General features: G+C 37.6%; 2 long non-coding RNA genes across 2 annotated transcripts; both read right to left on the reverse strand.

The window, feature by feature from the left end:
• Positions 1-11,230: 11,230 nt before the first annotated feature.
• On the reverse strand, positions 11,231-14,333 carry LOC107060983 (uncharacterized). The gene is made up of 4 exons (XR_001473690.1): positions 13,966-14,333; positions 13,143-13,406; positions 11,608-11,798; positions 11,231-11,313 (listed from the first exon to the last, which is right to left on the reverse strand). It is a non-coding gene; the product is annotated as an uncharacterized lncRNA (long non-coding RNA).
• Positions 14,334-14,762: 429 nt separating this feature from the next.
• Positions 14,763-16,946, reverse strand: LOC102583084 (uncharacterized). The gene is made up of 3 exons (XR_001473689.1): positions 16,730-16,946; positions 15,330-15,502; positions 14,763-15,042 (listed from the first exon to the last, which is right to left on the reverse strand). It is a non-coding gene; the product is annotated as an uncharacterized lncRNA (long non-coding RNA).
• Between the last annotated feature and the right edge of the window lie 380 nt (positions 16,947-17,326).

Below are 17,326 nucleotides of genomic sequence, written 5' to 3' on the forward strand. Positions count from 1 at the left end.
TCTTGTGGATCTTTATTAGGATCTGACCCGGTGAATGTTGGAGGGTCCAAATTAAGGAAATCACGTATCTGCGTGCCAACTGCTCTATCTACACCACTAGTATCTGCAACTGATCCTTCTTGCCTTTGGCCGTGACCAGCAACTATACGAGTCAATAATTGGACCGCATTCCTCAAATTTTACTCGGTAGCATTAATAGGTGGTTCTTGAGGTGCAACTTCCCTCCTTAGATCTTATGGAGATGGAGGGGTCGGGGAAGTCTATGAGGGAGACTCATCTTGAGCCTCACCTTGAACAACTTGACTAGGTGGTGGTTCGATGGTCCCTTCTTGGGCAGCCACATTTACTCGCTTACCAGTACTTTTGCTCCTTCTCGTAACCTGCATCTTTGCTATAATAAAACAATTTTAGAAATTAGATATGATTCGCCTACAACACTGGTTCTATCTCACGATCTAAGAAATGAAAGAAAAGAGACAACTCCTACATGTCCCGTAGCCTCATGTTTATAAATAGTGATGCACAACACATCCATAAGCAAGACTCTACACAGACACGACTTTGTAGACTCTCTAGGATGACATGCTATGATACCACTTTTGTCACGTCTCAAATCCCATTAAGACGGACATGCACCCGATGCCCTAAAGGCCCGAGAGAACCAACATGTAACTTGTGCTTACTATGCATATAACTATGACAATTTTGTGACAAGTTCACATAGGATGCATCGATATGAACCAACATAAGTAGACCCAAAACTTATATACAAGACTTGGCCGTTGCGGCCACAACTTGTTAAGACGCAACTGGACCATATACATAAGTCTACAAAGCCTCTAAAAGATAGAAAACCTTAGAGTAGGTCGGGAAAGATCCCGACTTACTCTGAACTACGATACAATACCAAAATGAATCTACCAAGGACTCAGTAAAGCTCTGAATCAATCTGGAGCTCACCAAAAGTAGCTGAGTGTCGTGTGCTCCTACTGATGAGGTCTACTAGCTGAAGTACCTATGCCTGCAGCATGAAATGCAGCGCCCCCCACGAGGGACGTCAGTACGAGAAAATGTACTGAATATGTAAGGCAATATCATATATAAAATAAGAGTTTGAATGAAACCAAGTATCAGTAAATGTGCATAAATCAGAACATAAGACCACCTTTGTTAACTCTTGTGGGATCATGTATGTTACCTTCTTGTCTTTAACTTTCTGTGTATTATCATATTTATAAGGTATGTGGTACGAATGACCAGCTAATCATTGGTAGAAGAGGATGACCCATGCTAGACATTTTAACCCCTGGGATGCGGTCCTCATAATACACAAATTGGGATCGGCCCATGCTAGGCTTCACCCTGAGCTGCCACCCCTCTATACCAATTGGGATCGGCCCATGCTAGGCTTCACCCTGAGCTGCCACCCTTAATTATACAGATTGCTTCAATTAGATTCTTTAATCTTTGAGATTGTTGTTTTGGTGGTCATAATCATTTTTTATATTTGGAACTACGGACCAGTAGTAAAAAGACATGAAAATAATACTTCAAGGAAGTAACCATGACATAAGGAGCTATGTACATCAATGCATTACTTGTGAAATTAACTGACACAATTGACTTCAACTGACTAAGAGGAGGATTCACCAAACTTGCTTTTGCAAATACCATTTCTATACCTGCACATAGGAGGATAATTACACAAGTATAGAGTAGTGAACATATAATGAAGTAATTATATACACGAAGGAGAGGGGGAAATATTGTCAGCTATTTGGAGATCGTTTCGCTGCATCCTATGTGAACTTGTCACAAGATTGTCATAGTTATATGCATAGTAAGCACACGTTACATGTTGGTTCTCTTGGGCCTTTAGGGCATCGGGTGCCTGTCCGTCTTAATGGGATTTGAGACGTGACACAAGTGATCACCACTTATTCATTAGATACTAAGCTTAACTTCCACTGAATAGTTCTTATTCATATTCATATTAGCTCTTAAGGTAACATGGGTAATCGACTCTTGTCCTTACATCATGTGACATGGGTAATCACCTCTTGTCTTTCAATGTGAGAGCATGGGTAATCAAATCTTGTCCTTTCATCATGTCACATGGGTAATTGCCTCTTGTTTTTCAATTGGAATAGCTCCTTAACATTGGTTCATTTTAGGTGAGAAAGCCTTTCAACCCTAAGAACCCTTGTTATGTGAGAAAACCTTTCACAAATCATGCTTTCATGTGTATATGAGAAATCCTTTCAACAACACAACCATAACAACAACATTGATACTTTACTCTCAAAGCATCCTTAAAATATTTACATAAATTTCATGAGAACATGCTTGATTTCATAACTTCTCGTTAAAAATCCAAAACCCACATCATATGATCATAACTTGGAAAAACATGGGTTCATCGGGGATCATCATAAAAACATGAGATTAAATAAATTCATCCATAGGAGATCATAATTCAATCAAGGAGCCTTCAATCAATTAAATCAATAATCAAGGGAACCCATAACATAGAAGAAAACCCTAACTCAATTGGGGAATTCTAATGTTGAAAATTATAGAATTTAGGAAATCCATGGATGAAAGGGCTCCATGAATGAAAACTATCATACCTTGACACCAATTTCTTAACTTAAATAGAGGAATTCGAGACTTTTCTGGAACGAGAGGTTGAACCCTTCTTCTTCAAGCTTTCTAGAGAGACAAATATTTTAGAGGAAGACTTGTTCTTCTTTTGTAAATTTGAGAGAATTACTTCAGTGGGTTGATTTTGGGGTTAAAACCACTTATATAGGGGTTCTAGGTAAGGGAAAAATGACATAGTATCAAGATAAAATAATTAGGAAAAGACCCAATTGCCCCTGACTTTATAGTTGTAGCAACCGCCAGATGGTGGACCTCACGGGCCGTAGTGGTAGCTGTGATCTGACCAGTGACCTGGGGAGAGGTTCCTTGTGGCATTGCCCCTTCTTGACCACCCTGATAAGCTGTCACGACCCGAGAGCACCCTCTAGTCGTAACATGGCATATTCGACCCCGAATGGGTCTTATACAAGCCTCATAGTCATTCATTGCATTCAATAATGAAAATAGTGCGGAATTAAAACTTTTCATTTAAAACCAAACGATTCAAAGCATTCATTTAGCAGTCTTTCAAAAGACACAACGGAAGACTAAGTCTCACATGGCCATCTTAGACAAAACTTTAACAAGATAGGGTCACGACTCTTTACAATCGAAGTCTTAACAATAGTCTCAAAATAAGAAAGAACTAGAAACAATAAGAGTACTTGTCCTCGACCTATGAGGACATACCAAGTCTAGGGGGAAAACTCTATCCAAGCACTTCAATCCTAGCTAGAACCAATCACTTTCCGGAACCTACACTTGTAGTAAAAATGGGAGAAATATGGGTTAGCACACAGAAATGTGTTTGTCCCCAAATGGAAATAATGACAGTATCCAGAGTTGAAGAACGATAAGACAAGGAGAGAGGTAAAGAAGGGCCCTGTCTATGCAGTCTCTCTATCTTCCGGGGCATCAGTGCCCGATGCATCTCCCTGAAGTTAAACAATGGTCCCCGGTGTATTTTTGTTTTGGTCCTCATTGTTTCCCTTTTCCTTGGCCTCTCCAACAAGATTAGCTGCAATCATCTGATCTATCTCATGAGCTGCTCCGAAGGCCCGTATTGCATTAACTAAACTTCGAGCCCATGGAGGCACATTAGAGTTGATGGGAATTCATCTCTTTGCCCTAACTTCCTTGGTATATTTCCTTTGTCTGGCTAGCTCTGCTTTCTTTACATCATTTTTAAACTCTCGTGCTCTTATGTGCCAAGGTGGATCATTTCTCCATGTGACTTTTGGTCTAGCCATTTCTGCAAAGACTTTTATGATAAGTTATATAGTAATTCAAACAAGAGTAAAATGGTGTTTCTGAGTGTGAAATATCTTCGCCAAGCTAGTTGGCAAAGTGCTTATCCTGTTAGGCTAATCGTTGAAAATGATGTACAAATGATACAAGGGCGCAGACAAAGGGCGAACACGGGATCTTTTGCCGAATGTCAAAGATCAATCAATACATAAAGTATTCAGTTAAAGGCGAAATGTAGACGTTAGACGAATCGCCGAGCAGTTCGACGTATTTTGTTCATCTCGCTGATCAACTCAATGTGTCTGTTTTGAACCCAGCCTTTCAAATTTCACCCCGCAACCCCAAATAATGAAACTTAAGCTTATATAACTCAATTTCAATGAGGACTCGTAGAAACTTCTATTCCCACCGCGTAACAATTTAACTCAAAGCATAGTTAAGTGGGAGTCCCTCAAATCATGCAAAAAGTACCAAATCATAATCGATAATATATGCAATCCCAGTAACTCAGAGACTCAGCAGAGATTTTATACTCTGATCATTATGTAAATGTGTACAAATTTTGATAAAATAACTGAGGGGTTCGATTACCAACCTTTGGTGCCTATTTAGATAGTATTGACATGCTAGGCGGCAATGCGATCCAAATCCGAGCACAATACGACACTTAAAATACTCTAAAAGTGCAAGAAATATAACTACTAGAGTGCAACTGTGAGTTAGTGAAAAGGGACAAAGTGAAAGAAAGTGAATGAAATGGAACTTTTATACCTGTGGCTAGTGATCGTCCAACTTCTGCTTATTCGGCAATGCTAGTTGAAGTCGCCCAGTCACTCGGCGAAGTGCCAAATGTCTAATTACCTCGCCAAATATATCAGAATTTTTAGTTCATGTGGGCATCACATCGGCGGTCTTCATCGAGATCGCCAACTGGGTTGGCGATACGCCGACGAAATTCTCACTCCGTCGAGTTTTACAGACTCAACCTTTGAGGTGTATTAAGTCAAATGGCGAGAATGATCGGGTACGTCGATCCTGTTGGTGATCTACCAAAAGGACCTGTTGCTCGCCACCATACATTTTTTCAAGCAATTTCCTTCCTCAATTTGTACAAACAACACACTATTCTTTATAAAAGTAAAATCTTACATTTACAACTTTGGGTTGCTTCCCAAGAAGTGCCTTATTTAACGTCGTGGTTCGATGTAGGTCCTGCCTCACTCTCTATTATTGGAGCTAGGTCTAGTGTCACTAGGTAACCCCAATATATCATTTGGATGGAGCTGAGGTATTGAAAACATCAGGAGTGATCTGATGTGCTTGATTGATCTAGAATGAGATCCAATCAATTGATTCAACGCTTCAACATTCTCTCTCATTTCGTCCAACACTCGATCTTGATCGGTGATCTTTTGGAGAATGATTTGAAGTGTGTCCTCAACACGAATTTTCTCATCTTCTCTAGACTTCTTCCGCGCATGAGGAGGTATGTACCTCCCTTGGCGTTTGCACTAGTTTTCCACCTCAGATATTTTGGTGGTCAAGTCATTTAGTTGACATACCAGTACAGCTAGTGTGAAGTCACCATCGACTTCTTGATCTGCCTCAACTGTCTTACCACCCACTCCCTCTGTCATGCTCAAAGGACCTGCATACTTAAACAATAAACAAAGAAAAATAAAACTAAAAGTAAAATTAGTAAAAACTATACTAAAAAGAACAAAAAATTCTAGAAATCTACATCTTCACGTGACACCACTTCCCAGCAGCGGCGCCAGTTTGATGCTTATCGTGAACAACGACACTAACCTACAGTTCGAGTGTCTACAATCGTCGATAATATAGTAACCCAACCAAAGGTTGGGGTCGTGTCCCAAGGGAGTGGTAGTGAAAATAGTAGTTAGGCTATAATTTTGTTCTAGTTAGCTGTAGTTTGAGAAATTATCGAATAAAAACAAAGTAAATTCAAGTGGTTGGCACCAAAGTGTCAAATATCAATAGGGGTTTGTCAAAAGTATAGCTAAAACAACAAAAATAAAGAGAAAATTCAAGTATGGGGAGAAGTTCTTGGGGTGTGACCGCAATATATATTGATATAAATCGTTGGGTACATGCTTTCGATAGGAAATGTGCAAGATAATAGTGACTAGGCTAAGCATTAGATGGAAATAAGTTCCCTCTCGAGCAACTTACCCAGTTTTAAATGGGTTCCTCTCGGACACCTATTTGCCAAATGAAGGCCAACCTACGCCTTACCCCACTCACTCTCGCGAGCTGAGTGTTAGGATATGGGACTAGGGCTCACCTTTCGGGCTGAACCTCATGTCGACCCACTCCTTAGGCCATCAGTCTAGAGGTCTTGGTTTCACGACCTCTCTCTCTCGCAAGCCAAACACATGGGTGGTTTTGTATTTGCAACTACAAACCCATTAAATTAAACCACAACCACTAGGTGAAATCACCATTAAAATACATCTAACTTATCAGCAAGAAAACCCAACAATAATATCAACACATATTTGCTAAATCACACCCCAAGAATGGGGTTTTAGCCACACATCAAGAAATAAGAAATTATACCTAAAATGATAGAGAAATCAAATGGGTATAAGAAATTAAACCTTGATATAAGCAAAGGAAGAAGAATGGAGAAGACCCACTTCCAATTTGGGGAAGATGAAATCCTTCTCTCTCCAAGTCTCCCAAAAACCCTCTCCAAACTTGATAGAAAATAAGAAAGCTAAAGTAAAAATTACGATCACTCGGCGATGTTAGTTGCAAACGCCGAATGACTTGGCAATTATCCCTTCTTCTAGTTCATCGCCATTTGTTCTTTGCTTTCAGCATCTGTGCGTTCTGGATCACTGGGCAGAATACTTCTGCTTCGCGAAACTGATCGGCGAAACACTGACTGCTCCTTTCATTGCCTTTTTGATCCTTCTCCTTCAGAGCTTCACGTACTGGAACAAAGGGCGGAGTGGGTCCCTTCGGCAAATCGCCAAGCATGCTTGGCGATGCTCAGGCTTCAGCTTCTTCGTTCTTTTTAGCCTTTTTGTTCCTTCTTGTGCCAAAGTGTCTACGCTTTCACTAACACTTCAAATACATGAAACTTAAGTGTTTTCATCAGCTATTTAGACTAAATAAGCATTTGAGGATACTAATTCTATTAAAATAAAGCCCTAAATGAGTCCAATTTGTGGACTCATCAAGGCACCACATTAAGGTCACCAAAAGTGAACTTACCATTCCTTCCTTTTCACCTTTACACCATATCCATATAAAAGAGACATAACATTTCATAAGGCATGACAAGGGAAAATAACTTATAATATAACCCTATAATGGCATGCATATCACATTAACCATTTAAGAGTCAACATTTCTTCAATTGCTTCATTTAGAGGACTTTCATACATTAGTCATTAAGACTTAGAGAGCTCACTATGACCCTATTAAACTCTACTCGTGTAATGTATAGATGGCATCCCATACTACCACCTACACTTCATAGAACCTCTCAAGAACTCAAGAAACCATAATGCACATCTCACATGCTGGAAATAAGTGTTTAACCAACATAGACCATGAAAGATAGACATGGAATCCGGTGTCCTATAGCCCCACACCGTAAAGAGGTGTTCCACTTGCCTATGGTAGAATGGTAACATTAGCTCTGATCAATCCTTAGCTTGGATGAAATCCGCTGGCTAATATCCTATGCGGGCACATAGTTATGGGATAGGAAGATGTTCCTTGGAACTCTAACCGAACATTGGGTGAGTTTCCATCTAATAATATCCACTCGGTGCTTAGCCTATAGATTATTTCATTCACATTACATTAGTGTATTAGGGAGTAATGCCATACGCCTATCGACCCATGATACATCATTACCATGGATGGAATGCTATACGCCTATCGATCCATGGTACATTCAAGGATAGCTCTAGGGTCATCATGAAAATAATGCCACTAGCCTATTGATTCATGGTCCCTCATTACATTATTATACTCATGAAAGCAATGCCAATAGCCTATCGATTCATGGTACATTGACTCATTAAGAAAGGAATGCCACTAGCCTATCGATTCTAGAGTCTTCATTACATTAGATCATTTATGAAAAGAATGCCTAAAGCCTATCAATTCATAGCCATCAAGTCAAGACACATTCATCACTCATATATAGAAAGGAATGCCATAGCTTATCGATTCATATTCATCAAGTCAAGACACATTTATTATTCAAGAAAGGATGCCTAAGCCTACCAATCCAAGATATACAATATATAGAAGACAACACTTCACATTACATCATCATTATACATGAGTGTCAAATTGAGAAATAACCTTTCAATAATAACACCTTTACATTCACAACATGATCACCTTTACTTCATGGAATTCACATTCATATACTTAGTAAGTAAACACCTCCACCTTTCAAGTGGATCAACATCCCTAGCACAATTCTACTTCAACATGTAATTTAGTCAAAACTTGCCTTCAAGGACATAAATCTTAAATAATCAACACACTAACAATTTACCATAATTAAGGCATGGATAATGATACAATTCAATAATCCAAGGCAATTTAGACATATTACCATTATAAGCTTTTATAATAAACAAACCCACTTCATAAAGGCACAATTTAGTAATTGAGAGAAATCATGGGTTCATAGAATATTTTCATCATAAGTCATCAATTAAACATCAATACAATCATTATATGACATTATAAATCATTTGAAATTGTTTGAAGAAGGAACCCATGAGATTGAGTAAAACCCTTGGTTTTTCATGAACCTTGAAAACTTTAAAAACTTCTTTGAAATTGACTCTAGGATTAAAGCTAACCCTAGATGAAGGATCACCATACCTTTACTAAGATTCCCCAAGAAATTTGATGAAGAAACGCCTTGAATCCAAAACCCTAGCTCCCACTTCTTCTTCTTCTTCTTTGGGAACTTCTAGAGAGAGAAATATTTGAGAGGTGGTGGGTTTCTTTTGATTCTATATGGAGTGACTTAAATGAGAGGATTTAGGTCTAAAAAGGTCTTGAAAGGTTTATATAGTTGCTAGGAAAAGAATAGAATAATAGGGACTTAACTTAGGAAAAGGACTAAGGACCCTATAAGTTACAACTTAAAATTTCAGCATCTTCCCGTCTTAGCTCGCCCTTTGGACACTTGGGCTCGCCAAGTGCACCGTTGGCTCACCCTTTGTTCCAGTGAGCTCACTAAAGGGGCTGGTCATAGGGCGATTGGAGGGGGCCAATGGGTGACACGCCAACCAGCTTGGCGAGCTACCATTTGGGTTGCCCTTTGGTCCAGTAGCTAGGCCAAAAAGGCAGCCCACTAGGCGACCATAAGGGCATAAGGGTGACTCGCCAAACCCTTTGGGCGATCAGCGCCCCCATCGCCAAACATCCCATCAAAGAAAAAGGCTTCTTTCACTCACACTTTCTAGCTAAGGCCCTTGCTTGCACCATAGACTTCCTCCTTGCTCAATTTAGGTTCTAAAACAGCCTAGACATCAACCTAAAGTCACACTAACCCACACGTCAAGGCTCTAGTTCAATCTATCATTTTCCAAGTCGTTACAATAGCCGTCTAGGGGCTGGTGGGAGGAGGCTGTCCTTGAGGTGGATTCTGCTCCCCTTCACAGCTACCACCATGGGGTGTGAGGTTCACTATGAGCTGTCTAAGGGCTCGTGAGAGGGGAACCCCTCTTGGCCAAGAACTGGAAGGCTCCATGAGCACCACCACGAGCTGTAGTGCCCTTCACGACCCGTGAAAGACTCCATGAAGGGTGCCATGACTCAGTTATGGGATGGTAACCTCCCACTTGACTCCCTTTTCTGGACTTCTTAATTCCGACACTACACCATTTTAGGCCTACAGCCACCCTAGTAAAGTGTAGCCTAAACTAGCAAAAAGTGTGGCCTTTGATAAAAGGCTACACTTTTAGACTTTAAGCAACACTTTTCCAGGGGTGCCCGAAAGTAGTGTTACCTTAGAGTGTTGCCTTATCAGCTATGCTTAAAAGCGTAGCCTAAAAGGCAAAATGGCAACGCTTTTATGTACCTCAAATAGCAACATTTCTATCTCATACAACTACACTTTTAAGCGTGGCCTTAGCTTCCTTATTGCCCACTATTTGTAAGTGTTGCCTTTTCTATCTAATGTATGACAACAATTTTAAAGTGTTGCCTTTTCTGTCTAATATTTGACTCCGCTTTGAAGTGTAGTCCTTGCCCATGTGCATAACACAATTTACAGTCCTATGGCTACACTTTTAAGTGTGGCCATATCATTTTGGCTATAAAATATTTATATGCCACAATTTCTAATTAAAAAACACCAATATTATTTTGCAATAAATAATCTCAAGCATTAAATTAGCTAATAAATAATTCAAATATATAGATTTGCAATAAAACATCAAAAGATAGTATGTCTTGTGTACATACACATACTTATAAAGCAATATTCTAAATATGTGTACACAATAGTTCAAAAAGTACTCTTACAATAGTTCAATTTATTCTAGCAATGAATATATTTCACAAAATCAAATATAATGTATTCAAACTTTTATAATAGTTCAAAAACTCTTCATCATCCACTTCAATGAGATCAAATTGACTTGTGGCGACCCTTCAAATTTGATCACGTCCAATTTCCCTACACATTTAAAATAGAAATTAAAAATCAAACAAACCATGTACAACAAATCAGATTGCAGCAGTTCCAGATTGCAGATTGCAGACCACATATTTTTTTAGTTCAGGCAGCACAATGTATTCTAGCAGATTGCAGATTTTTTGAGTTCAGATTGCAGCATTGTGTAAAGACTTTTTTAGTTCAGATTGCAGATTCAGGTATTCTAGCATATTGCAGATCCAGTATATGCTTGGAACACAAAAATATGAATATACCTAAGCATATAAATTGAGCTGATAAAGATAAACAAAATGAAGAGAGGTAAACTAAAACAATTTGTGCCTGTTCAGATTGCAGATTCACGTATTCTAGCAGATTTTTTGAGTTAAGATTTCTTTCTTTATAAGAAGATAAAATGAGACTGTTTAGGACTAAAATAATCACTTTTCTACAATTCTATGACCATAAGTGAAGTTTAAGAAGGTAAGAGTATACACAGACCTACCATCTCATGAAAGTTACACCATATAAATATATGAAGGATTAATATAATCCAACTACCACACATTAAGGACCAATTTAATCATTTTTTCATTCTATAAAAATAATAAAGACCTTTTTAATAGAAACATTTAGTGGGCTTATACAGCTTAAACAGAACAAGAGTGGTAAACTAAAACAGTTTGTGCTCTTAGACACAGAACATACCTTCAGTTTATGATGAACGTTGTTCAAGCTCTTTTTCCTCTCCTCTGTGATGAAGGAACATATGATTTAGAGGATTTAAGAACTAGAAATCGAAAACTATGATACCTTTCAATGTCTACTAGTATGACGATTAGTCCATATTAACTATAGCCAAATGAGAGGAAACTATTTTTGAACTGAAGCCTATTTTGTTTTGCATAACAATGTGATGGAGGATGGAATGTGTCGCTATAAAAAACTTAAGTTCATATTGTTTTTTACCTCACTACCATAACAATTAACAATAAAAGAAAAAGTGGCAGATACATACAATCAACTGTAACTTTATGACTACTTACCGGCCATCTACTGACAGAGCTCAGTTCTATGACACCTTTTTCTACCTCATAAAAGAATTTCCTTGCCCTCTGAATTTGCTTCTTCGTAAAGATCCTCTACTCATCAGTCACTCTTCCAGCAAAAATGTCTTCATCGGAGAGCCCTGCCTGTGCTAATTCATCTTGAGGTACTAGATGATTCATTGCCCGTGCTGCGCATGGGCCCAACAATTTAGCTTTATAAGTTTCATAAGAGCAAGCTATTGCACTGAACCTAGATGAGTGTAGGACAACTGAAATTCATATACACGAATAAGTAGCAAAAAGTAGCCGTTACTTCAATGATACCAAAGAGACCATCTTTTGTCTCTATGCACTTTACAAGCACTGAATTTTCAGGCCTTCAAATGACATCAACAATTTTTTTTTAGGAAAAGCAAAACTACATGTACATACATTCTAGATTACTTTCAGCGGATGCAATTTTTAACATTTGTGATCTTCTCCCGTTTGTTTCTCTGGCCACAAATATTGTTTCTTAGTGTTATATTCTTTCCTCTGAAGCATATGTATTCACATAGTAGTCTCGTCTAAATTCATTACTTGTTATGTTTTGGCAAAAAATACTTATTGAAGATTGTGTAGCCTCTAAAAATAGTTGGTAGCTATTTTAGAGGCTTTCCTGAAAAGAGCAAACGAATTTCTTAGAAGGTGTTGCATCATAAACGAATAATAACATGAGTATAATTATACTTGTGCTTATTTCTCACTCATAGTTCGGAAAGCAGGAAACTTATATGATTGAGAGTACTTGCATTTGTCATTTACATGCCAATCAACAGAACTATTGCTTCACATATTAGTTTTATGTTCCAGAAAAGGATGACATGTATAAATTTCTCTGTATAAATGCGTAAGGCATCATTGACATTGCACTGCCAGGTAAAACCACTTGCAGGTACATAAACAAATGTCTAAAAGATGCTACATCCTAAATATGGCATATTTCAACAATACAATATATTCAGAGATTATATGAATGACCCAGAAATTATGTGGAAGACGTTATTAAAACTACTACCTACTTGCAGATTTAGTGACTTGATTATTTAGAACCTTTAAGGTGGAATTAGTGAAAGCTTCAGTATCCATCATGCCATGGAAGGAACTATATTTTATTTATTGTGATGAAGCTTGTGTGGACAAGTTTAAGCCTAGAACAAACTAATTAAAAGGTTAAAATTATTATCCTAAATTTACTCTCCAAGTGTGGACAGGTTGCCATCACTGGACATGCCGGTTAATTCTTTCTTTTAAGTTCGAAGAGCCGACTAACTTCATCTAAAGTTTCCAGGAAAATAGAATAAGAGTTCACCAACTAATGGTAAGCTAAGTTACACATGAATTTAAGATATACAAGGACCCAATTCAATAACAATTTGAGGAAGAAATTAGGCCTTCACAAGTTACGGAAAGTTGAAAAAGAGCAACAACCAAGCAGGCATAGGAAAGCATTTATATATATCATATAGAAGTTCTATTGCACAAAGATTCACCTCATCATTAGTTCGTCCAAGTGCTATAAGTGGCGCCACACCTCCTCCTCATGTGATGGTGATACTATTGCAGGATTCAATAATCATGAATTGGATTAATCACAAAACATTCTGATGGGATTGATCGTCATTCATCTTTCTTACAAAGTAATCGATGTATGTGCAAGGTGTATAAGCTAGCATTCTCCACTTCAATGTGGTTAGTACCAAAAGTTCCATTCTTTGTATAGTTTTGCCTTCAAACACAAAATTTGGATTCCCAACCTGTTTCATAAACTCGAGATTTTACTATAGAATCTAGTTTAGAAAATATATAAATTGTTAACAGGACAAACATGTAAAGAACTTTATCTTGCTCAGACTCTCTAAAAATGTTGTCGCACCCGTGTTGGATCCTCAAAAATATACTACATTTGGAGGATCCAACACACACCTGACGACATTTTTGATGGGTCCAAGCAACATAGGTAAGGAATGAACGAAACTATTCATCACCTACAAATCAACAATCAAAGGAACATGAATCTTTCCATTTTGGCTTCAATTGATAGGCAGGCTACAACTAACAATTGAACTGCTCATGTTTTACCTCTCTATATATATCCAACAAATGTAAATCAACAGAATGCAGACAATCAGTTAGCTATCAAACTTCAAACACTCTGAAATGAAATGCTACGATGATCTATGTTACTCGGACCCTTTAAAAATACTGCAGGCAGCACCAGTGTTGAATCCTCTTAAGTGCATAGCTTTTGGAAGATCCGACACACATTGAACAAAACAATATTCTAAGTTTGAGCAACATAGATTGTGAACTTACATGCAATTCATAACAGAAACCAATCCAACTAATTAATGGACAAACAAAAACTCAGCTTCCCATATACGAAGTGCATACCAACCTGCACAGTTGCAACGTGGCTAAGAAAATAACCTAAGGAATAAATGAATTTCATATTCAGTTAGCATGTTGCAAAGTTCAGGGTCTAGCGGTTCAAGTTATACTCATCCCCGTCCAGTTTCTGCTGGCATATATGCAGTTGATATTGCTTAAGAAGTTACAAAAAATAACACCAACCGGTTGAAAATCTTCGAGTGCGTAATTGACTTCTAAATTGTCAAATATGCAGCCCCTCGCCTATAATAACCCTGCAACCCCGATCAAAACCTACTGCAGTAGCATAAACACCTAACACAACAAAGAAAACACAACTCATTGTAACAATTCAAAATTAACTTACGAACAATTAAAATCAAAGAAGAAGATGGGTGAGGAAAAAAGATTGCCTTAAAATTGCAGCAATACTTGAAGTAATTGAAGATGTAAAGCTTGAGGAGATGAAACATTGAGGAAATTCGTCTTTTGTGTTGATGTGAAATGATATGAAGATGAAACGTGAAAGTGATGAAGATCGGTGGAAGCCTGCCACACACAATCACTAGACAACCACGTAGAGTAATATGAAGGTAAAGCAACAACTTGCAATTACTATATCTGAAACAAAAAGAATGGCAAAGTCGCCTGCGACTTTTTCGAAACAAAATGGAGCAATAGGCATTACACTATACTTTATATATGAGAAATAGACCACGCTTTCGATGTATTTTGGCATGTTACTAGAGAAATGATCAATGTGAATTAAATATAGCTTCATACTTACTCTTCTCCTACATCTCTGAGTATATTGGTTAGTTGAGTTGCGATCCCTAAAGCGAAAGCTGCATTATATACACTCTCTGTTGTTGCCTTTGATTCAGGTGCAATGCCCATAACTGGAACACTCATCAATCCTACTGTACCAGCGACATAGTAACAATAGAGATACAACTCATCGAAGTTGCTGTATCAGAATTTCCACAAGTCCATACGTATTCCTTCAACCATATCTCTGAATGGCTGCACCAGTTAGATGAATTATCAGACACTTCATATGGTTGCAAGTAAAAGATCGAGGTTATTAAACACAAAATAAATGTCAGCCACCAATGATAGCAAATGAAAACTAGTTGCCTAATTTGCTAATCAAATAAAAATATAAGTAGATAATGATATTAGAAAGAGATATAAATACAAAGAAGAGAAGTATCGAATTCCACAAGTACTTGCATCGGAAAAGCACTCAGCCAAAAAGAATAGAATCTGAATCTGGAGAAGATAATGGTGATCGAATTAGAGAGACTAACCTGAATATCAACAAGAAATCTGGAAACAGTATCGGATAAGGCTGCATCAAGCAAATCAAATAGCCGCCCGTTAAAAATATCTTCCAGACTTGCCTCACACCTATCTAAAGCTTCTGGAGTTATGTGTGACGCATTAGGGCCATCAACAGGCTCATCAATTCACCTGCACCACACTATTTAAAAAGAACACAGCTTTTCAGACAACAAGGTCATTTAAAAATACTCTAAGACAACAATCGTTGTCAATTTCCCCAAGATTCTTAACTTGCTTGAACTACAAATTAATTTAACGAGCAAGCGAGAAACACCACATGTTTTTTCAATCTTAAGTGGAAATTTCTCATTGGCAAGATCTAGTCTTTCTTGGAAATGTGAATACATGAAAGCACCAAAAGTACCATATATACCATAATTGACTATGCACAAACCTAGACCACACTTTTAAGACTGCCAAACAAAATGGTAAAGAGTATCAGATCACCAGTTTTACACCTAGAGACCAGAATGTTGTAAGTTGGAAGTGCCCATAATGTTAAATTATTTGAATGCTACTTTCATTAACCTTTTGGACTGTATAACAGCATAATGTTTTGGTACATAAAGAGCATAACTACCGGCCAACGAAAAGTTGAAATTATGTCAAAGATTCCCAAGAAAGCTGATAAAACAAACAGTTAGCATGTTACACTTCTGTGGATCCAGTCTAATAATTTAGCACTTCTTCCACTAATTCAAACTCTGTCTGTAGAAAAGTGTCAGCGTGCTGCTGCAGACACTTTAGCAGACATTGTTCCTAGAAACTAAATTGTTTATGCTTTCAATGCTAGTAACTACCAACCAACTTTTGTGCACAACCCCAAAATCAAAACAATTGCCAACTAATAGCAAATAATATTGTGTATATAGGTCAAAAAATAACTTTTTAGATATATATCCTAAGTTTTGAACACCCTTAAGCAAAATTCTTAGCTTTGACATTGTATCTGACAGTTGCAAGCACATATTACCTTAAAAAGGAAGTCAATTGAGTCTAAAACTACAATCAAAAAGTAAAATATGGAAGATCTAACATATCAAGAAACCAAATACCCATCAGATCTACTACAAACTACATCTGAAATTCCCAAAGTAATCCAGCAAAACACCACACAGAGATACTCACATTGTGCAAACCAATCATTCAGATCAGGGCTTTGCAATTCTAGAAACATAAAGCACGTTTTATTCCCAAATCTCAATACATATACTCACTATAAAATTTCCAAAAAAATACACCAGATCAGAGAAGAATGACTCACCAAAACAATACAAATCTTCTCAAACATAAACAAAGTATGTTCAGACTTAGCTTGGAGAGAAAATCGTGTGCTTCAAATTGACAATATATTTTTCTAAATTACCTGACGGAAATCTTCAGCGAGAACTAGGACGGAAATCTTCAGCGACAACTAGAGACCATCAGTGAGAACTAGAGCTCTTCAGCTTCAGCTCTTCAGCGTGTTCTTCAGCTCCAGCGTGTTCTACAGCTCTTCACTTTGACCGACTTTTTTCTGATTTGGAGGAAAGGAAAATTTTAATGTTTTATGAATATTTTGTTTTGCCCAATTAAAATGGGAGGGAGAGTTAAAAATGTTGGAGGGAATATAATATTTTAGTGAAAATTTTAAGGCTACATTTGTAATGTGTTGTTTTTACAATTATAAAAATAGGACACTTTAAAAGTGTGGCAATATATGTAAATAGTTGTTGCCAATTATATCATATTGTAACAACGATTGTAAAGTGTAGCTTATACCATTAAACAGTACATTTTACAAGTGTTGCCAATAATATCGAAGCTAAAAGTTAAAAACTTGGGCTACGCTTTGAAAGCGTCCCCAAAAGTAGTTTAGGCAACACTTTAAAAGTGTTGTCCAGAATTAGTGTGGCCGTAGGCCTAAAATGTTGTAGTGCGAGGTGTTACATTATCTCCCCCTTGGGAACATTTATCTTCGAAT

The sequence above is a fragment of the Solanum tuberosum genome, unplaced genomic scaffold (genome assembly GCF_000226075.1).
Source record: "Solanum tuberosum cultivar DM 1-3 516 R44 unplaced genomic scaffold, SolTub_3.0 scf00111, whole genome shotgun sequence".
Lineage (NCBI taxonomy): Eukaryota > Viridiplantae > Streptophyta > Magnoliopsida > Solanales > Solanaceae > Solanum > Solanum tuberosum.